Source organism: Pseudophryne corroboree, chromosome 4, assembly GCF_028390025.1.
Source record: "Pseudophryne corroboree isolate aPseCor3 chromosome 4, aPseCor3.hap2, whole genome shotgun sequence".
Taxonomy (NCBI): domain Eukaryota; kingdom Metazoa; phylum Chordata; class Amphibia; order Anura; family Myobatrachidae; genus Pseudophryne; species Pseudophryne corroboree.
The window spans coordinates 874809495-874830881 of NC_086447.1; the positions used below are offsets into that span (position 1 = coordinate 874809495).

Genomic DNA, 21387 nt, shown 5'->3' on the forward strand with positions numbered 1-21387 from the left:
CGTATACCTAATTTCACCTAAAACAAATCTTTAGCTTTCATAATGTAGAACCTTCACTTGCTACATTAGAACTCTCATGATGAAGATCCAACAACCTATAATAAACTCATTTACAAAATTCTGTAGGTGTGGTAAGCCATCTAACACAAGCTTTGTCCTGACTGTGAGTAATGTACGTAGGTGGAGCACAGAGGGTGACTATTATGATGGTGCTATTTAGTGTGAGCATACTGTACGTACTGTGGTTAGCAAATCTATGTAATAGAGTAGTTTACAGGCTGGCAACATTGGGTCCGCTACGGTCGCTACCTATTGTGGAACTACAAGTTCCAGCAGCCTGGTATGTGCCGTTACACAACAATCGTGAGCCACAACCTATAGATCTAGTTAAGAATATCCAAAATAAAAACACAACTGAGAAGCCATTTTCTTTGAACTGTAAAATATTGAACTTTCTGATACAGAGGGCGGAATGTATCAACATACATCGCCTCCCATCTCAGCGATGTTGATCGCATATGTACTAACATAAGCGATCAATATCGCAATGCGCTGACGGAGGCCCCCTGCGATTCTCTGAGAGGTGCGGGGGTCTCCGTCACCTCCCCGGGATCTTCACCTGTTCCCCTTCCGGAAAGCAGGCAGCAGGCTGTCCCCGGCGCCTCCTCCTCCCCCCTGCAGCCAGTAGGACCTCCAACTGCGTTGCTAGAGGGAGGAGGAGATTTCCTTCCGTATCCAGGCTTCCTGGATGAAGGTATGCCGGGGGTGTCTTCGGCGGGGGTCGGCGTCTGCTGCGGATTGCAGCGGCTGGCGAATAGAAGCCCATAGGCTTCTATAGGGTATCGCCATCCAGAGATGGCGATACCCTCATCGGCAAAAACGCGGCGGTTGGGTGATAGTACATACGAAAATGCGATAGAACCCGTTGAAAACAGGGGTTTTATCGTATTTTCTCGTCAGTACATCCCGCCCAGACTGTGAAGATGAAAGATGTCTTCACAAGGAATGGTCTTAATTGCTTTCTGTAAGGAAGAATCCCTGTCGGCTGCTCTCTGGCAGCGGAGGGGTTAATGCAGGGTATAGATGGAACTGCACAGCCTTACATGGAAGTGGAGCACATTAAACTACATTAGTGAAATTCCTATTTGTAAGTCTGTGGAGTGAGAGCAGTTTCCATGATGTAAGGGTCCCATCGTGCCGCTGTCCCTGGAAGGACGCTGGTTCCTCAGCCTTCCCATCTGGATGACATTGTGTCTCTGGAATGGAGCAGGATCCCAGGACCCTGGGTCAGAAGCACGATGGGGAAATAGTTCATCCTGGGTCCTAGATTTCGAGGCAACAGAATTCAAATGCTTGGCATGAAATATTACCATGTTAATATATAAGTAATTAAAGGGGTGGTTGCCTCATTATTTTCTGATTGTAACTTCAGTATCTTTGTAATTACAATACCAGTAGGACCCCCATAGAGAAAGTGATACAAGACAAGGGACTCACAAACACAACCTGAAAATATGACAGTTCCCAAAAACATGGGTCACTGAACAAATCCTGAACACCCTGACCATCCCGGAAACGGGATCCGGTCTCTATGTCGACAGTAACTAGGTCGACAGGGTCTCTAGGTCGACATGAGTTTTTCATGACTTTTTTTCTTTTTTTGAACCTTTTCATACTTAACGATCCACATGGACTACGATTGGAGTGAAGCGAGCCATGCGAGGGGACACAGTGCACTAATTAGGGTTCTCGAAAAAAACAACACAAACCCCCCAACCCAATAAAAACTCATGTCGTCCTTCTGACCTGTCGACCTAGACCATGTTGACCTAAAGACCATGTCGATCTAGAAACCCTGTCGACCTAGTTACTGTCAACCAATAGTGGTCGACCTAAACACTGTCGACCTAGTTACTATCTACCTTCCATACCACACACCCCGGAAACACCGGGGAGTAAGGTGGATGGATACGTTGGTAGGAGTCATCAGACCATTGTCACACAACAAGTCCCATACAGGCTCCAACCCTAGGAGACTGTGTGACACAACATGTCCTATACAGGCCCCAACCTCACCAGACTGTGTGACACAACATGTCCTATACAGGCCCCAACCTCACCAGACTGTGTGACACAACATGTCCTATACAGGCCCCAACCTCACCAGACTGTGTGACACAACATGTCCTATACAGGCCCCAACCTCACCAGACTGTGTGACACAACATGTCCTATACAGGCCCCAACCTCACCAGACTGTGTGACACAACATGTCCTATACAGGCCCCAACCTCACCAGACTGTGTGACACAACATGTCCTATACAGGCCCCAACCTCACCAGACTGTGTGACACAACATATCCTATACAGGCTCCAACCTCACCAGACTGTGTGACACAACATATCCTATACAGGCTCCTACCTCACCAGACTGTGTGACACAACATGTCCTATACAGGCCCCAACCTCACCAGACTGTGTGACACAACATGTCCTATACAGGCCCCAACCTCAGGAGACTGTGTGACACAACATGTCCTATACAGGCTCCTACCTCACCAGACTGTGTGACACAACATGTCCTATACAGGCCCCAACCTCACCAGACTGTGTGACACAACATGTCCTATACAGGCCCCAACCTCAGGAGACTGTGTGACACAACATGTCCTATACAGGTTCCTACCTCACCAGACTGTGTGACACAACATGTCCTATACAGGCTCCTACCTCACCAGATTGTGTGACACAACATGTCCTATACAGACTCCAACCTCATCACTGTGTCACACAACATGTCCTATACAGGCCCCAACCTCACCAGACTGTGTGACACAACATGTCCTATACAGGCCCCAACCTCACCAGACTGTGTGACACAACATGTCCTATACAGGCCCCAACCTCACCAGACTGTGTGACACAACATATCCTATACAGGCCCCAACCTCACCAGACTGTGTGACACAACATATCCTATACAGGCTCCTACCTCACCAGACTGTGTGACACAACATGTCCTATACAGGCCCCAACCTCACCAGACTGTGTGACACAACATGTCCTATACAGGCCCCAACCTCAGGAGACTGTGTGACACAACATGTCCTATACAGGCTCCTACCTCACCAGACTGTGTGACACAACATGTCCTATACAGGCCCCAACCTCAGGAGACTGTGTGACACAACATGTCCTATACAGGCTCCTACCTCACCAGACTGTGTGACACAACATGTCCTATACAGGCCCCAACCTCACCAGATTGTGTGACACAACATGTCCTATACAGGCCCCAACCTCAGGAGACTGTGTGACACAACATGTCCTATACAGGTTCCTACCTCACCAGACTGTGTGACACAACATGTCCTATACAGGCTCCTACCTCACCAGACTGTGTGACACAACATGTCCTATACAGACTCCAACCTCATCACTGTGTCACACAACATGCATACCCTCCACCTGGACCTTTTTGGCAGGTACAGTACCTTTTTTTATGGTCTGTGCCGATTTATGACTCTCCAAACTTCCATTGAAAGTATAGGAAAAGGGGCGTTGTCACGCCTTTACCCAGAGCCACGTCCCCTTTTCTAAGTTGTACCGATTTTTATGTGTAAAATGTTGGCGGGTATGCAACATGTCCTATACTGTACAGGCTCCAACCTCAGACTGTGTCACACAACATGTCCTATACAGGCTCCAACCTCATCAGAACATGTCCTTAGCTGCCTACCCTCCCGCATTCTGCAGGAGACTCCCTGAAATAGTAGCAATCTCCCTGACTCCCTGAATAGACCAGCAATCTCCCTGATTACACTTACTGTATCTCCATTATGCAGCTGTTATATGCTTGGTATAAAATTAATTCAGAGATATATACATTCAAATGGGATCATCAGAACCATTTCCCTGCATTGGTTATAAGGCACAGTGATCCCTATGGCTACATTAATTTTAAGTAAGACTTCTCGTGGCCACTTACAGTATATGGAATCTCTTGTATAACACAATACGCTAACAAATGCTGAAAAATACCAGTGTCTTTACCTCAACTAGTAGATCTTACTAGTTTTGGGGCCCATTTACATTTGGATGTGCGTCATTTTTATGACGCGCCTCAGATGTAACAGTACACGTCCGCACTGATAGGTGTAACTGTCACAATCTCCATTAAATGATTTTTCAAAAGTAGGCAAGTATGCATGTCCAATACAGACTCCAACCTCATCAGACTGTGTGACGCAACATGTCCTATACAGACTCCAACCTCATCAGACTGTGTGACGCAACATGTCCTATACAGACTCCAACCTCATCAGACTGTGTGACGCAACATGTCCTATACAGGCTCCAACCTCATCAGACTGTGTGACACAACATGTCCAATACAGACTCCAACCTCATCAGACTGTGTGACGCAACATGTCCTATACAGACTCCAACCTCATCAGACTGTGTGACGCAACATGTCCTATACAGACTCCAACCTCATCAGACTGTGTGACGCAACATGTCCTATACAGACTCCAACCTCATCAGACTGTGTGACGCAACATGTCCTATACAGACTCCAACCTCATCAGACTGTGTGACGCAACATGTCCTATACAGACTCCAACCTCATCAGACTGTGTGACGCAACATGTCCAATACAGACTCCAACCTCATCAGACTGTGTGACGCAACATGTCCTATACAGGCTCCAACCTCATCAGACTGTGTGACGCAACATGTCCTATACAGGCTCCAACCTCATCAGACTGTGTGACGCAACATGTCCTATACAGGCTCCAACCTCATCAGACTGTGTGACGCAACATGTCCTATACAGGCTCCAACCTCATCAGACTGTGTGACGCAACATGTCCTATACAGGCTCCAACCTCATCAGACTGTGACTCAACATGTCCTATACAGACTCCAATCTCATCAGACTGTGTGACGCAACATGTCCTATACAGACTCCAACCTCATCAGACTGTGTGACGCAACATGTCCTATACAGACTCCAACCTCATCAGACTGTGTGACTCAACATGTCCTATACAGACTCCAATCTCATCAGACTGTGTGACGCAACATGTCCTATACAGACTCCAACCTCATCAGACTGTGTGACGCAACATGTCCTATACAGGCTCCAACCTCATCAGACTGTGACTCAACATGTCCTATACAGACTCCAATCTCATCAGACTGTGTGACGCAACATGTCCTATACAGACTCCAACCTCATCAGACTGTGTGACGCAACATGTCCTATACAGACTCCAACCTCATCAGACTGTGTGACTCAACATGTCCTATACAGACTCCAATCTCATCAGACTGTGTGACGCAACATGTCCTATACAGACTCCAACCTCATCAGACTGTGTGACGCAACATGTCCTATACAGACTCCAACCTCATCAGACTGTATGACGCAGCATGTCCTATACAGACTCCAACCTCATCAGCTCATCAGACTGTGTGACGCAACATGTCCTATACAGACTCCAATCTCATCAGACTGTGTGACGCAACATGTCCTATACAGACTCCAACCTCATCAGACTGTGTGACGCAACATGTCCTATACAGACTCCAACCTCATCAGACTGTGTGACGCAACATGTCCTATACAGACTCCAACCTCATCAGACTGTGTGACGCAACATGTCCTATACAGGTTCCAACCTCAGGAGACTGTGTGACGCAACATGTCCTATACAGACTCCAACCTCATCAGACTGTGTGACGCAACATGTCCTATACAGACTCCAACCTCATCAGACTGTGTGACGCAACATGTCCTATACAGACTCCAACCTCATCAGACTGTGTGACGCAACATGTCCTATACAGACTCCAACCTCATCAGACTGTGTGACGCAACATGTCCTATACAGACTCCAACCTCATCAGACTGTGTGACGCAACATGTCCTATACAGGTTCCAACCTCAGGAGACTGTGTGACGCAACATGTCCTATACAGACTCCAACCTCATCAGACTGTGTGACGCAACATGTCCTATACAGACTCCAACCTCATCAGACTGTGTGACGCAACATGTCCTATACAGACTCCAACCTCATCAGACTGTGTGACGCAACATGTCCTATACAGGTTCCAACCTCAGGAGACTGTGTGACGCAACATGTCCTATACAGGCTCCAACCTCAGGAGACTGTGTGACGCAACATGTCCTATACAGGCTCCAACCTCAGGAGACTGTATGGCGAAACATGTCCTATACAGGCTCCAACCTCAGGAGACTGTGTGACGCAACATGTCCTATACAGGCTCCAACCTCAGGAGACTGTGTGACGCAACATGTCCTATACAGGCTCCAACCTCAGGAGACTGTGTGACGCAACATGTACAATACAGGCTCCAACCTCAGGAGACTGTGTGACGCAACATGTACAATACAGGCTCCAACCTCAGGAGACTGTGTGACGCAACATGTACAATACAGGCTCCAACCTCAGGAGACTGTGTGACACAACATGTACCATACAGGCTCCAACCTCAGGAGACTGTGTGACACAACATGTACCATACAGGCTCCAACCTCATCACTGTGTCACACAACATGTCCTATACAGACTCCAACCTCAGCCGATTGTGTTTCCAAACCAAAGAAAATAACTCCCTGCTATTTTTAGCCATCTGGTTTCAGTCATGGCTTGTGGTGCACACAGACCCTGGGATAGTGACCGTCAGGAAAGTGAGGACATGAGACAGACTTTCTATGGCTCACCGTAGACTGCGTCCAGGCCACAAACCAACTCTGAATACATGACACATCTGTAGCGAGCACCGTGTCATCTATACTGCTCGGAGGGGAATTATTTCCTCAACATCCTGTCCCCTGGTTAGAAAAATAATCTATTTCTTCTGTCCTTAAATCTACCTCAAATGTTGAAGAAGTACGTTTGCGCGGTACAGTATCCCCGTAGGCAGGAGAACTGAGGAGGCCTTTTCTGGTTACATAACAGTAACTTTTGGAAAAATTCAAGACATGTGTGCTTTTGTGATTTTCTGTATCTATGTCTGATTTATTATCCGAGTGTAATATACATGAAATAACTGAAAGGCAAAGGCAGAAGTTAGTATAGGCTGGGGCAAGGCATTAATGATGGGGTGAACAGAGTCTATAACTCTGCAAAGGGCGAATAGACACATCTACGGATGATTTCTATATCTCAGCATCAGGCCCCAGAGCCTGGGACCATTTGTTGTACTTTTCAGCTTCATTGCTGAACCTCTGTGGTTATGGTCCGTCTTTGAGATGGAACCATGTTACCCCAACCTGTGTGACAATCTTGGTTCATATAAAGGTCTCTTTAAGCAGCTCTCTGCACAAGGACACAACTGTCTTTATCTATGACCACCCCGCCCATGTCAGTTCTGAGTTTGCCTCAGTGCAAATACTTTGATTTTGCTTTGAAGAGACCAGAATTGTTTAACTTTGAGGTGGCATGGTTTCTGCTATGTGCCAGATATGGACGGTTACGTGTGTCCTACCCTGCCAAGAAAGAAGAGTATCTGTATGGGGATGTAAAGGCTTCTGGACACCTCATGTATGGGAATTTATGGGTTCTCCACACTCAGCAGACCACTTACACAACTACTTCTGACCTGGCTTTCACCAATCCTTTTGTGCGTATAGTAAAGAAATAACAGAGGAGTAAACACAAAATGGAAACCGCACAGCACAAATGTGGCTTCGGACACAACGGTCACCTTGATCAGCACAAGGGCACCTATATTCCCGCCGGGCAACAGTGGTTCGCGCAGAAGGAATGGAGGAGTTTTGCAGAGTGAAGGTGTTCCTAAGCAAGGTATGGAGTAGGTACACCCTTACGTCCTGTCCAGCAGAGCAGCACATAAGAAAACCTAATTTTACAGAACAAGATTATTGTAATGAGCTACAGTAGGTGGAAATTATGCATTTCTATTGGTGCACGGATATTCTTGTCTGGCATTCAGCACCAGGATAGGTCTGGCAGAGATCAGCACTCTTCCTATACTTCTAAAGGGACAGAACATTTTCCATGCATTGAGCACTATAAAGAATAAAATATAAACGTAATAATTTACAAGAGGGCAGGATGCCGCTCCAACCATAAACCAGTAACTGTGCCAAACATCTGGGGACGATTTCCATTACAACAGGGAGATCCTGAGTGTACGGCCCCTTGGCCAGTGTGTAGACCACCTCCAGGCTGGTGCTACTTTAGACACACACATAATAGACACACATACACACATGCCACCAGCCACATGATGCCGCTATCTTAGATGTCTCTGGACTGTGAGCTCCACAGTACTAAACAAGACTGGAAACCAGGAGGAACATTCACACCACCAGCGGTGCCAGCACAATGGACAAGACTCCGTAAGACCTCTGCCCACAGACTCTGGGGTCTATTCATGAAGCAGTGCAAAGAGTGGAGAAGTGAGCCAGTGGAGAGGTTGTGCACTTTATAAATGTTACCTCAACGCTGATTGGTTGCCATGGGCAACTTCTCCACTGGCTCACTTCTCCACTCTTTGCACTGCTTCGTAAATAGACCCCAATGTTTTACAACTTTATCTGAATATGGAGCGTGTTTATCAAACCCCCAACTTCGGCAAAGATACATATTTCACCGGAGAAAAGGTAAATTTAGGATAGGGGCAATTTATTAAAACCCAATCACCATAGAAACAAACCACTGATTTTCTCTGACAACTAAAAATAGTTAATCGATATCTTTGGGTACCACGATATTACCTCCCTAACGACATCATCAGATGGCAATAGCAGCCATTTTCCATAAGTATTTAGGAGTAAAAACCCAGAGACACCGAACCAGCACGCAGACTGCCGATCCCGCTGAGACCAGACAGGACAGAGTGGTGAGCAATACTTTGGTGGTGGGGAGGAGGTGGTAGCATAGTGCACGCTCTGCGGGTTATGCTGAGACAAGCAGCACAATAACTAATCTTCATTAATACTACAAATCTTTGGAATCACTATTGGGATCTATAAAAGTGTGTTGCTAACATACAAGTGGAGCTATACATGAACATTTCATGCACTAGATGCAGACTGTCTATTTGCTCCTTGCGGTGATACACATGTGATACCGTGCGGTGTTATATACCAGTGTCAGATATTGTTTTTATACATTTTAATACTTGCTTCGTAATAAACAATTAGTCAATTGTTTTTGATAAATATACCTCTATTTAAGCGCTCCCTTGTGATATTTTATATCTTTCTTGTTTCCATGTAAACGTGAGTATTGCAGAGTACTCATTATAATAGGTGACCTACCTTTTATTAACTGGTTTGTTATCAGAGCGCCTGAACTAATAATTATATTTTTATAGAGTTGAAATATACAGGGGGTGGGATCCGGTGACCGGTGATATCAGGGAGGGAAGGGAGTGGTATAGCGCATCAAAGTCCCTTGCGGACACCCACAGGAATAGTCCCTGTTAGTTGGCATGCCGGCTGTCGGGATCATATACGGATGTGTCCACTTACATCTAGCCTCCCTGCATGTTAAACATCCTTTCTAGTCACGCGATGACGCTTGTGCTGCGAATAAGACGCATTTTCATCAAAAAGACGCCCGACACTAAGGAAGTTACACGGGACCTGTCAGATCCCTCACGCAGGCATCTCCCACTGTGTGGCATATTGAGGCAAGATGTATGAGGACACAGCTGTACTACAGGACCCCATATCTGATATATACTGCAGGACCCCGGAGACACCAGTTCTGATATATACTGCAGGACCCCAGATACACCAGATCTGACATATACTGTAGGACCGCAGAGACACCAGTTCTGATATATACTGCAGGACCCCAGAGACATCAAATTTGATATACTGTATACTACAGGACCCCAGAGATACCAGATCTGACATATACTGCAGGACCCCAGAGACACCAGATCTGATATATACTGCAGGACCCCAGAGACACCAGATCTGATATAAACTGCAGGACACCAGAGACACCAGATCTGATATATACTGCATACTGCAGGACACCAGAGACACCAGATCTGATATATACTGCAGGACACCAGAGACACCAGATCTGATATATACTGCAGGACACCAGATCGAGACACCAGATCTGATATATACTGCAGGACCCCAGACACACCAGATCGGATATATACCGCAGGACCCCAGACACACCAGATCCGATATATACTGCAGGACACCAGAGACACCAGATCTGATATATACTGCAGGACACCAGAGACACCAGATCTGATATATACTGCAGGACCCCAGAGACACCAGATCTGATATATACTGCAGGACACCAGAGACACGAGATCCGATATATACTGCAGGACACCAGAGACACCAGTTCTGATGTATACTGCAGGACCCCAGAGACACCAGATCTGATATATACTGCAGGACACCAGAGACACGAGATCCGATATATACTGTATACTGCAGGACACCAGAGACACCAGATCTGACATATACTGCAGGACCCCAGAGACACCAGATCTGATATACACGGCAGGACCCCAGAGACACCAGATCTGATATACACGGCAGGACCCCATATCTGACATATACTGCAGGACCAGAGAGACACCAGATCTGATATACACGGCAGGACCCCATATCTGACATATACTGCAGGACCCGAGAGACACCAGATCTGATATACACGGCAGGACCCCAGAGACACCAGATCTCATATATACTGCAGGACACCAGATCTGACATATACTGCAGGACCCCAGACACACCAGATCCGATATATACTGCAGGACACCAGAGACACCAGATCTGATATATACTGCAGGACACCAGAGACACCAGATCTGATATATACTGCAGGACCCCAGAGACACCAGATCTGATATATACTGCAGGACACCAGAGACACAAGATCCGATATATACTGCAGGACACCAGAGACACCAGATCTGATGTATACTGCAGGACCCCAGAGACACCAGATCTGATATATACTGCAGGACCCCATATCTGACATATACTGCAGGACCCGAGAGACACCAGATCTGATGTATACTGCAGGACCCCAGAGACACCAGATCTGATATACACGGCAGGACCCCATATCTGACATATACTGCAGGACCCGAGAGACACCAGATCTGATATACACGGCAGGACCCCATATCTGACATATACTGCAGGACCCGAGAGACACCAGATCTGATATACACGGCAGGACCCCAGAGACACCAGATCTCATATATACTGCAGGACACCAGATCTGACATATACTGCAGGACCCCAGAGACACCAGATCTGATATATACTGCAGCAGCACAGAGACACCAGTTATGATAATACTGTGTACACTATGCTTGTCTCGACGTTGCATACAGGAATGTAATTGCTTAGATCCATTTTTCTCAGTATCCAAATAGTGCCAAAAAACAGCCCCGCAATCTACAACTGTATAAAACAAAGTGGTTGTTTAATTTCTTCCATGCTGATCCCACTTGGCAATCCCTGTACATGATCACAGTAACAGACAATATGTCCTCAAGTCATAACACGCACATGCTTAAACAAGACTTATCCATTGCATGTTAACCACTGCCAAATGTCCTAATTAAAGATGTCATTAGTGATCAGGAACAGGCACCAGGACGAGTCTGCTTTGTGGAATCAATTCATGCATAGCTATGAAATTAGAGCGCAGACAATATAGCACATTCACACGCGTGTCTGTGCACTCACATGGAAAATACATACATAGAGCTGCATCTGGCAGGACAGTGATCTGAGAACTTCATTAGAGGCACAAAACAAAGACAGTTGGTGGCCCCTCTCCCTCTAGCCGGGGCCCTGGGGCCTGCTAAGTGCAAATGTTTTGTTAATAATTTTTAGCCATCCTTAAATGGCTGGAGAGGGGTACAGCACCCCATGTATACACCTTCCACGGTGGCTGCAGAGAGGTACAGCACCCCACGTATACCCCTTCCAATATGGCTGCAGAGGGGTGCAGCACTCCAAGTATACACCTTACACCATGGCTGCAGATGAGTCTAGCACCCCACGTATACACCTTAAAACATGGCTTCCGATGGGGTACATCACCCCATGTATACACCTTACACCATGGCTGCAGAGGGGTACATCACCCAATGTATACACCTTACACCATGGCTACAGAGGGGTACAGCATCCCATGTATACACCTTACACCATGGCTGCAGAGGGGTACAGCATCCCATGTATACACCTTACACCATGGCTGCAGAGGGGTACAGCATCCCATGTATACACCTTCCACCGTGGCTGCAGAGAGGTACAGCACCCCACGTATACCCCTTCCAATATGGCTGCAGAGGGGTACAGCACTCCAAGTATACACCTTACACCATGGCTGCAGATGAGTCTAGCACCCCACGTATACACCTTAAAACATGGCTTCCGATGGGGTACATCACCCCATGTATACACCTTACACCATGGCTGCAGAGGGGTACATCACCCAATGTATATACCTTACACCATGGCTGCAGAGGGGTACAGCATCCCATGTATACACCTTACATCATGGCTGCAGAGGGGTACAGCATCCCATGTATACACCTTACACCATGGCTGCAGAGGGGTGTAGCACCCTACCTATACACCTTCCACCATAGCTGCAGAAGGGTTTAGCACCACACCTATACGCCTTCCACCATGGCTGCAGAGGGGTCTAGCACCCCACCTAACCACCTTCCACCTTGGCTGCAGAGGGGTCTAGCACCCCACCTATGCACCTTCCACCTTGGCTGCAGAGGTGTCTAGCACCCCACGTATACACCTTACACCATGGCTGTAGAGGGGTGTAGCACCCTACCTGTACACCTTCCACCATGGCTGCAGATGGGTCTAGCACCCCGCCTATACGCCTTCCACCATGGCTTCAAGTTCAGAGGGGTCTATCATCCAACCTATACACCTTCCACTTTGGCTGCAAAGGGGTCTAGCACCCCATGTATACACCTTCCACCATGGCTGCAGAGGGGTCTAGCACCCCATGTATACACCTTACAGCATGCTTTTGACTGGAGCTTTCAGAGCAGCGGAGGGACTCTGACAAACCATGTGGTAAAGTAAAGCTAGCCGGTCACCTGCACAACACATACGTGTTACACTGTGTGTGTTACAGATGTGCAAATTGTCTGCATGGGGTCAGCATCTTCTGGGCAACATTTAATATACTTCTATATAAGGGGGAGAAGTATCACACCTCGGAGAAAGAAAATAAGGAAAGATAAGTACCAACCAATCAGCTTCTATCTGTCAATTTTCGAACACGGGTCTATTTACTAAGCCTTGGATGGAGATAAAGTAGATGGAGATAAAAGTACCAGCCAATCAGCTCCTAGCTTCCATATTACAGGCTGGGTTTAAATAAATGTCAGTTAGGAGCTGGTTGGCTGGTACTTTATCGCCGTCTTCTTTATCTCCAAGACTTAGTAAATAGACCCCACAGTCTGTAACATGGCAGTTAGAAGCTGATTGGGTGGTACTTTATCTCTTTCCAAGCTTTGATACATCTCCCTCCTAATGAGAGATGGGACAGTCCACGTACTGGCAGGAGCACGCGTAGCATGCTTAATGGAATCTCTTTCTGCAGTTACAGGTCATTATGACACGTGTGATGGTGAGGTATTCATTCTAAGTAGACTTTCACAGCCACACGCGTCATAATGAATGTCCCAACTTTTACATTTCTGCATTAACTGTTCTGTACCCCCTTTTCACTCACTGTGCCCTCCCCACACCTGCACTCACTGTGCCCTCCCCACACCTGCACTCACTGTGCCCTCCCCACACCTGCACTCACTGTGCCCTCTCTACACCTGCACTCACTGTGCCCTCTCCACACCTGCAATCACTGTGCCCTCTCCACACCTGCATTCACTGTGCCCTCTCCACACCTGCAATCACTGTGCCCTCTCCACACCTGCACTCACTGTGCCCTCTCTACACCTGCAATCACTGTGCCCTCTCCACACCTGCATTCACTGTGCCCTCTCCACACCTGCAATCACTGTGCCCTCTCCACACCTGCACTCACTTTGCCCTCTCCACACCTGCAATCACTGTGCCCTCTCCACACCTGCACTCACTGTGCCCTCCCCACACCTGCACTCACTGTGCCCTCTCACTGTGCCCTCTCCACACCTGCACTCACTGTGCCCTCCCCACACCTGCACTCACTGTGCCCTCTCACTGTGCCCTCCCCACACCTGCACTCACTGTGCCCTCTCCACACCTGCACTCACTGTGCCCTCTCACTGTGCCCTCTCCACACCTGCACTCACTGTGCCCTCTCACTGTGCCCGCCCCACACCTGCACTTACTGTGCTCTCCCCACACCTGCACTCACTGTGCCCTCTCCACACCTACACTCACTGTGCCCTCCCCACACCTGCACTCACTCTGCCCTTCCCACACCAGCACTCACTGTGCCCTCTCCACACCTGCACTCACTGTGCCCTCCCCACACCTGCACTCACTGTGCCCTCTCACTGTGCCCTTCCCACACCTGCACTCACTGTGCCCTCCCCACACCTGCACTCACTGTGCCCTCCCCTCACTGTGCCCTCCCCACACCTGCACTCACTGTGCCCTCCCCACACCTGCACTCACTGTGCCCTCCCCACACCTGCACTCACTGTGCCCTCTCACTGTGCCCTCCCCACACCTGCACTCACTGTGCCCTCTCACTGTGCCCTCTCCACACCTGCACTCACTGTGCCCTCCCCACACCTGCACTCACTGTGCCCTCCCCACACCTGCACTCACTGTGCCCTCTCCACACCTGCACTCACTGTGCCCTCCCCACACCTGCATTCACTGTGCCCACCCCACACCTGCACTCACTGTGCCCTCTCACTGTGCCCTCCCCACACCTACACTCACTGTGCCCTCTCACTGTGCCCTCCCCACACCTGCACTCACTGTGCCCTCTCCACACCTGCACTCACTGTGCCCTCTCCACACCTGCACTCACTGTGCCCTCCCCACACCTGCACTCACTGCGCCCTCCCCACACGTGCATTCACTGTGCCCTCCCCACACCTGCACTCACTGTGCCCTCTCCACACCTGCACTCACTGCGCCCTCCCCACACGTGCATTCACTGTGCCCTCCCCACACCTGCACTCACTGTGCCCTCTCCACACCTCCACTCACTGTGCCCCCCCCCACACCTGCAATCACTGTGCCCTCTCCACACCTGCACTCACTGTGCCCTCCCCACACCTGCACTCACTGTGCCCTCCCCACACCTGCACTCACTGTGCCCTCCCCACACCTGCACTCACTGTGCCCTCTCCACACCTGCACTCACTGTGCCCCCCCCACACCTGCAATCACTGTGCCCTCTCCACACCTGCACTCACTGTGCACTCCCCACACCTGCACTCACTGTGCCCTCTCCACACCTGCACTCACTGTGCCCTCTCCACACCTACACTCACTGTGCCCTCCCCACACCTGCACTCACTCTGCCCTTCCCACACCAGCACTCACTGTGCCCTCTCCACACCTGCACTCACTGTGCCCTCCCCACACCTGCACTCACTGTGCCCTCTCACTGTGCCCTTCCCACACCTGCACTCACTGTGCCCTCCCCACACCTGCACTCACTGTGCCCTCCCCTCACTGTGCCCTCCCCACACCTGCACTCACTGTGCCCTCCCCACACCTGCACTCACTGTGCCCTCCCCACACCTGCACTCACTGTGCCCTCCCCACACCTGCACTCACTGTGCCCTCTCACTGTGCCCTCCCCACACCTGCACTCACTGTGCCCTCTCACTGTGCCCTCTCCACACCTGCACTCACTGTGCCCTCCCCACACCTGCACTCACTGTGCCCTCCCCACACCTGCACTCACTGTGCCCTCTCCACACCTGCACTCACTGTGCCCTCCCCACACCTGCATTCACTGTGCCCACCCCACACCTGCACTCACTGTGCCCTCTCACTGTGCCCTCCCCACACCTACACTCACTGTGCCCTCTCACTGTGCCCTCCCCACACCTGCACTCACTGTGCCCTCTCCACACCTGCACTCACTGTGCCCTCTCCACACCTGCACTCACTGTGCCCTCCCCACACCTGCACTCACTGCGCCCTCCCCACACGTGCATTCACTGTGCCCTCCCCACACCTGCACTCACTGTGCCCTCTCCACACCTGCACTCACTGCGCCCTCCCCACACGTGCATTCACTGTGCCCTCCCCACACCTGCACTCACTGTGCCCTCTCCACACCTGCACTCACTGTGCCCCCCCCACACCTGCAATCACTGTGCCCTCTCCACACCTGCACTCACTGTGCCCTCCCCACACCTGCACTCACTGTGCCCTCTCCACACCTGCACTCACTGTGCCCTCCCCACACCTGCACTCACTGTGCCCTCTCCACACCTGCACTCACTTCGCCCTCTCCACACCTGCACTCACTGTGCCCTCTCCACACCTGCACTCACTGTGCACTCCCCACACCTGCACTCACTGTGCCCTCTCCACACCTGCACTCACTGTGCCCTCTCCACACCTGCACTCACTGTGCCCTCTCCACACCTGCACTCACTGTGCCCTCTCCACACCTGCACTCACTGTGCCCTCTCCACACCTGCACTCACTGTGCCCTCTCTACACCTGCACTCACTGTGCCCTCTCCACACCTGCACTCACTGTGCCCTCTCCACACCTGCAATCACTGTGCCCTCTCTACACCTGCAATCACTGTGCCCTCCCCACACCTGCACTCACTGTGCCCTCCCCACACCTGCACTCACTGTGCCCTCCCCACACCTGCACTCACTGTGCCCTCCCCACACCTGCACTCACTGTGCCCTCTCCACACCTGCACTCACTGTGCCCTCCCCACACCTGCACTCACTGTGCCCTCTCCACACCTGCACTCACTGTTCCCATTATTCATATTTACTCACTCTGCCCCATCTACACTCACTGTACCTCATGTATACTCACTGCGTCCTCTCTACATCTGTACTCACTGTGCCCCATTTACCCTGACTATGCCCTCTCCATAATCAGAACTCACTGTGCCCTGTCTACCCACTGACTGTGCCTCTCCACATCTGTACTCACTCTGCCCCACCTACACTCACTGTGCCTCATGTACATTCGCTGTGCCCTCTCCACGTGTACTCACTGTTTAAACTTACAGTTAATGTGCAGCATCAGCTTCACCATCCACCACTCCATGCCCCATATACAGTATATGTAAAATGAATACAGTGTCCCTCACCCCTACAGTAGTTACAGACATCATGCCCATTAGGGGCGTTCAGAAGTACCGGGTTCCTAGCACAGTGCCGGCCGTTACCACCGACAGTCTTCAGCCCAGACCGCCTGTCACTCAGAGGTATACAGCAGGACCCTGTAGCTGTGTTATTGCATCTGACACCCAGAAGGAAACGCGGGGAGAAGTTTATGGAGTATGAAACTGCCAAGGTTCCCCGTTGGGAAGCCTCTTGTCATTGTTCTCTGTCTCTTACTGAGATGGGACATTGCTCTCACCCTAAGCTCCCTGTCGCTGTATTACCCCCTTCATTCACATGAGGCAGCATCGCCCCCTGCCAGGCACATCTGGTACTGCAGTCCCACAAATAACCACAGGCTTGTTTCTCTTCTGGACCTGAAGATCTAAACAGTGCAATTACAGAGGAAATGCTTCCAGCTCCTCCAAAATAAATCGCCTGCAAGAACCTGTTTACTATATCATACTACCACAAGCTGTGGGGTACAAAAAGTCCCGGTGTGCTAGCCATAGACAGCCTCCTCCCTCTTTTCATGCCAGTCACCTGTACTGCACTACTTTCATAGAGGTGCTATATTGTTTAACTCATTGCCACAGGCATTAGCAGCACTCACATAGATCTCCCTGGGTCACATATCAGCATTGTTAACCCTTCACCAAGTCAGACATCACCATTTTCACATTAATATATATATATATATATATATATATATATATATACACACACACACACACACACACACACACACACACACATATACATACACAGTAACAGTAAAGACATACGATGTATAAACACAGTATTACAGTATTCAGGCAGAAGACTGAACAAATGCAAGTTCAACAGCAGCATCTGGTCTGTATCAGTGCTGAAGGGGTTACATCTGTATTTATATTACTACTATAAGACATCAGAATGTGGATTCTTGACAAGAATTTCTAGTATCTATAAAGTGTCAATCAGTGCACACTACATATACCAGACATGCATCATACATATACTCCACCTCTGCACAGGCACCAGACATGTATGATCCTCCTCGCTGTGATATAGACATACAGACACTATATATACACCAGTCTCCCCCTCCACATGGGTACCAGACATACATCATACATGTACTGTCCCTATACACGGGTACCAGACATACATCATGCATGTACTCTCCCTCCTCATGGGTATCAGACATGCATCATACATGTACTCCCCCCTCCTCATGGGTACCAGACATGTATCATACATGTACTCTCCCTCATGGGTACCAGACATGTATCATACATGTACTCTCCCAGACATGTATCATACATGTACTCTCCCTGTGCTGTGATGAGAGATGTACAGTCATACAATCAGTGCACATCACATATACTAGTCTCCCATTCTACAAGGGTACTAGACATGCATCATACATGTACTCTCCCTCCTCATGGATAGCAGACATGTATCATAGATGTGCTCTCCTCCTCACTGTGCTGTGATGGAGATGTACAGTCAGTGCACATTACATATACCAGTCTCCCCCTCCACATGGGTACCAGACATCATACATGTACTCTACCTCCACATGGGTACCAGACATACATCATACATGTACTCTCCCTCCACACGGGTACCAGACATACATCATACATGTACTCTCGTCCTCACTGTTCTGTGATGAAGATATACAATCAGTGGACACACATATACCAGTCTCTCCCTCCACATGGGTACCAGACATATCATACATGTACTCTCCATCCACATGGGTACCTGACATACCTCCTACAGTACATGTACTCTCTCTCCACATGGGTACCAGACATACATCATAAATGTTCTCTTCTCCTCACCGTGCTGTGATGAAGATGTACAGTCAGTGCACATCACATATACCAGTCTCCCCCTCCATATGGATACCAGACATCATACATGTACTCTCCCTCCACATGGGTACCAGACACACATCATACATGTATTCTTCCTCCTCATGGGTACCAGACATAGATCATACATGTATTCTCCCTCCACATGGGTACCAGACATATCATACATGTACTCTCCCTCCGCATGGGTACCAGACATATCATATATGTACTCTCCCTCCACATGGGTACCAGACATATCATATATGTACTCTCCCTCCACATGGGTACCTGACATACCTCATACAGTACATGTACTCTCCCTCCACATGGGTACCAGACATACATCATACATGTTCTCTCCTCCTCACCGTGCTGTGATAAAGATGTACAGTCAGTGCACATCACATATACCAGTCTCCTCCTCCACATGGGTACCAGTCCAGACATATCATACATGTACTCTGCCTCCACATGGGTACCAGACATGCATCATACATGTATTCTCCCTCCATGTGGGTACCAGACATATCATACATGTACTATCCCTCCACATGGATACCAGACATCATACATGTACTCTCCCTCCACATGGGTACCAGACATACATCATACATGCTCTCTCCTCCTCACTGTGCTGTGATGAAGATGTACAGTCAGTGCACACACATATACCAGTCTCCTCCTCCACATGGGTACCAGATATCATACATGTACTCTCCCTCCACATGGGTACCAGACATATCATACATGTACTCTGCCACCACATGGGTACCAGACATGCATCATACATGTTCTCTCCTCCTCAGTGTGCTGTGATGCAGATGTACAGCCAGTGCTTAGGTCAGTGTCCTCAGCTTGGATAACATGCGGGATCACAGAGCTATGTGGGTGCAGACACCAGAGCTCAGTGATTCCCCACACAGTCCCTCATCCGGGTCCCGGGAGAGACGATGTAAGCCTGGACAGTAACTGCAGCATTACTGCAATAGACCCAGGGACAACCAGGACCTGCCCAGCTCCACTATGACACAAATACACATCCCTTCCCAACAGCAGAGCGAGGACCCCAAACCTGCCAGCCCCGCAAATGTCATCTACCCAATGCCCCATGCCACCCACTGCCCACAGCATCCTACTGTATAACCAGCTGCTGGAGGGTTAATAGCACAGCACAGCCCCCCTCCCTGTACAGTTCCTCAGGATAACAGAGGGGTGCCTGCCTCAGGCCGGCCAGTGTGGGGCTCACCAGTGGTGCTGGTCTCCTGGTCTCAGGCTGGCAGTGGCTCCATCCCGGGGAGCAGTGTGGATGAGGCTCTGCACAGGGTGTGTGTGTGTTCTGCAGGAACTGCTTCCCATTCCAGAGCTCAGTGAGGAGGCTCTTGTAGGCTGGGCCATTCCTCCTGCTACCGTGCAGCAATTCTTAAAGGCGCAGCTCTCCCAGCCTGCAGAAGCGTGTGGCCTATTTACTAACTGCTTCTGCAGAGAGATGAATGCATTATCCTACAGTCATTGCAGCCATCAGTGGGGGGCCATTGTCACAGATACACTGCTACTAACATGCCACCCACATCCCCTGAGCAGCAGCATGTTGGCAGCACTGCAGTAAAGGGTTAAACTCTGTTGTTCACCCAGGGAGACTAATATATCTAATGCCAATTATAGCCCCAACCTTTCCTGTGCAACAGTTGTCAGAGGGTCATTTGCTTCATGTCCAGCCTGGGTCATCTGCACAGTACTACCTCTCTAATATTCTCTATGGGGTCAATTTACTAAGGTGGGAAGTTTTTTTAGAACTGGTGAAGTTACCCATAGCAACCAGTCAGATTCTATCTATTATCTTCTAATCTAGAAGCAGCTAGATAAATGTTAAGTAGAATCTGGTTCCTATGCGCAACATCACCAGTTCTAAAACTCCCACCTTAGTAAATTGACCCCACTGTCTCATGGTCTCTTTTACCATTTTATAGACTGTACTAGATCAGACCAGTCCAACCTGCGGCCATCAGCTGTTTTAGCATGCTGGGCACTGGCGTTTCTATAATGGGTGCAGTGTGTGTGGTGCACACGGGCCCCTGAGTCCAGAGGAGGCCCCCACCGCACACGCTGCACCCATTTTCTAAATACTCACCCCTCCGGAGTCCCGCGGCAGCGTCCACGTCGGTATTAAAACTCTGTGAAAATGGCCCAGCGGCCATTTTCATGGAGTTCTGCGCATGCGCAGTAGAGAAA

General features: G+C 49.4%; 1 protein-coding gene across 3 annotated transcripts in view; it reads right to left on the minus strand.

The window, feature by feature from the left end:
- Window positions 1-20538, minus strand: part of DAAM2 (dishevelled associated activator of morphogenesis 2) — a 471074-nt gene extending 450536 nt beyond the window's left edge. For 2 of the 3 annotated variants that reach the window (XM_063918836.1, XM_063918833.1), the window contains exon 1: window positions 20405-20538. The gene's annotated coding sequence lies outside the window, so the exon portion shown is untranslated. Of the gene's footprint in view, window positions 1-17298; window positions 17361-20404 lie in introns of those variants that run through there. The other variant, XM_063918835.1, reaches the window with a different exon arrangement.
- Between the last annotated feature and the right edge of the window lie 849 nt (window positions 20539-21387).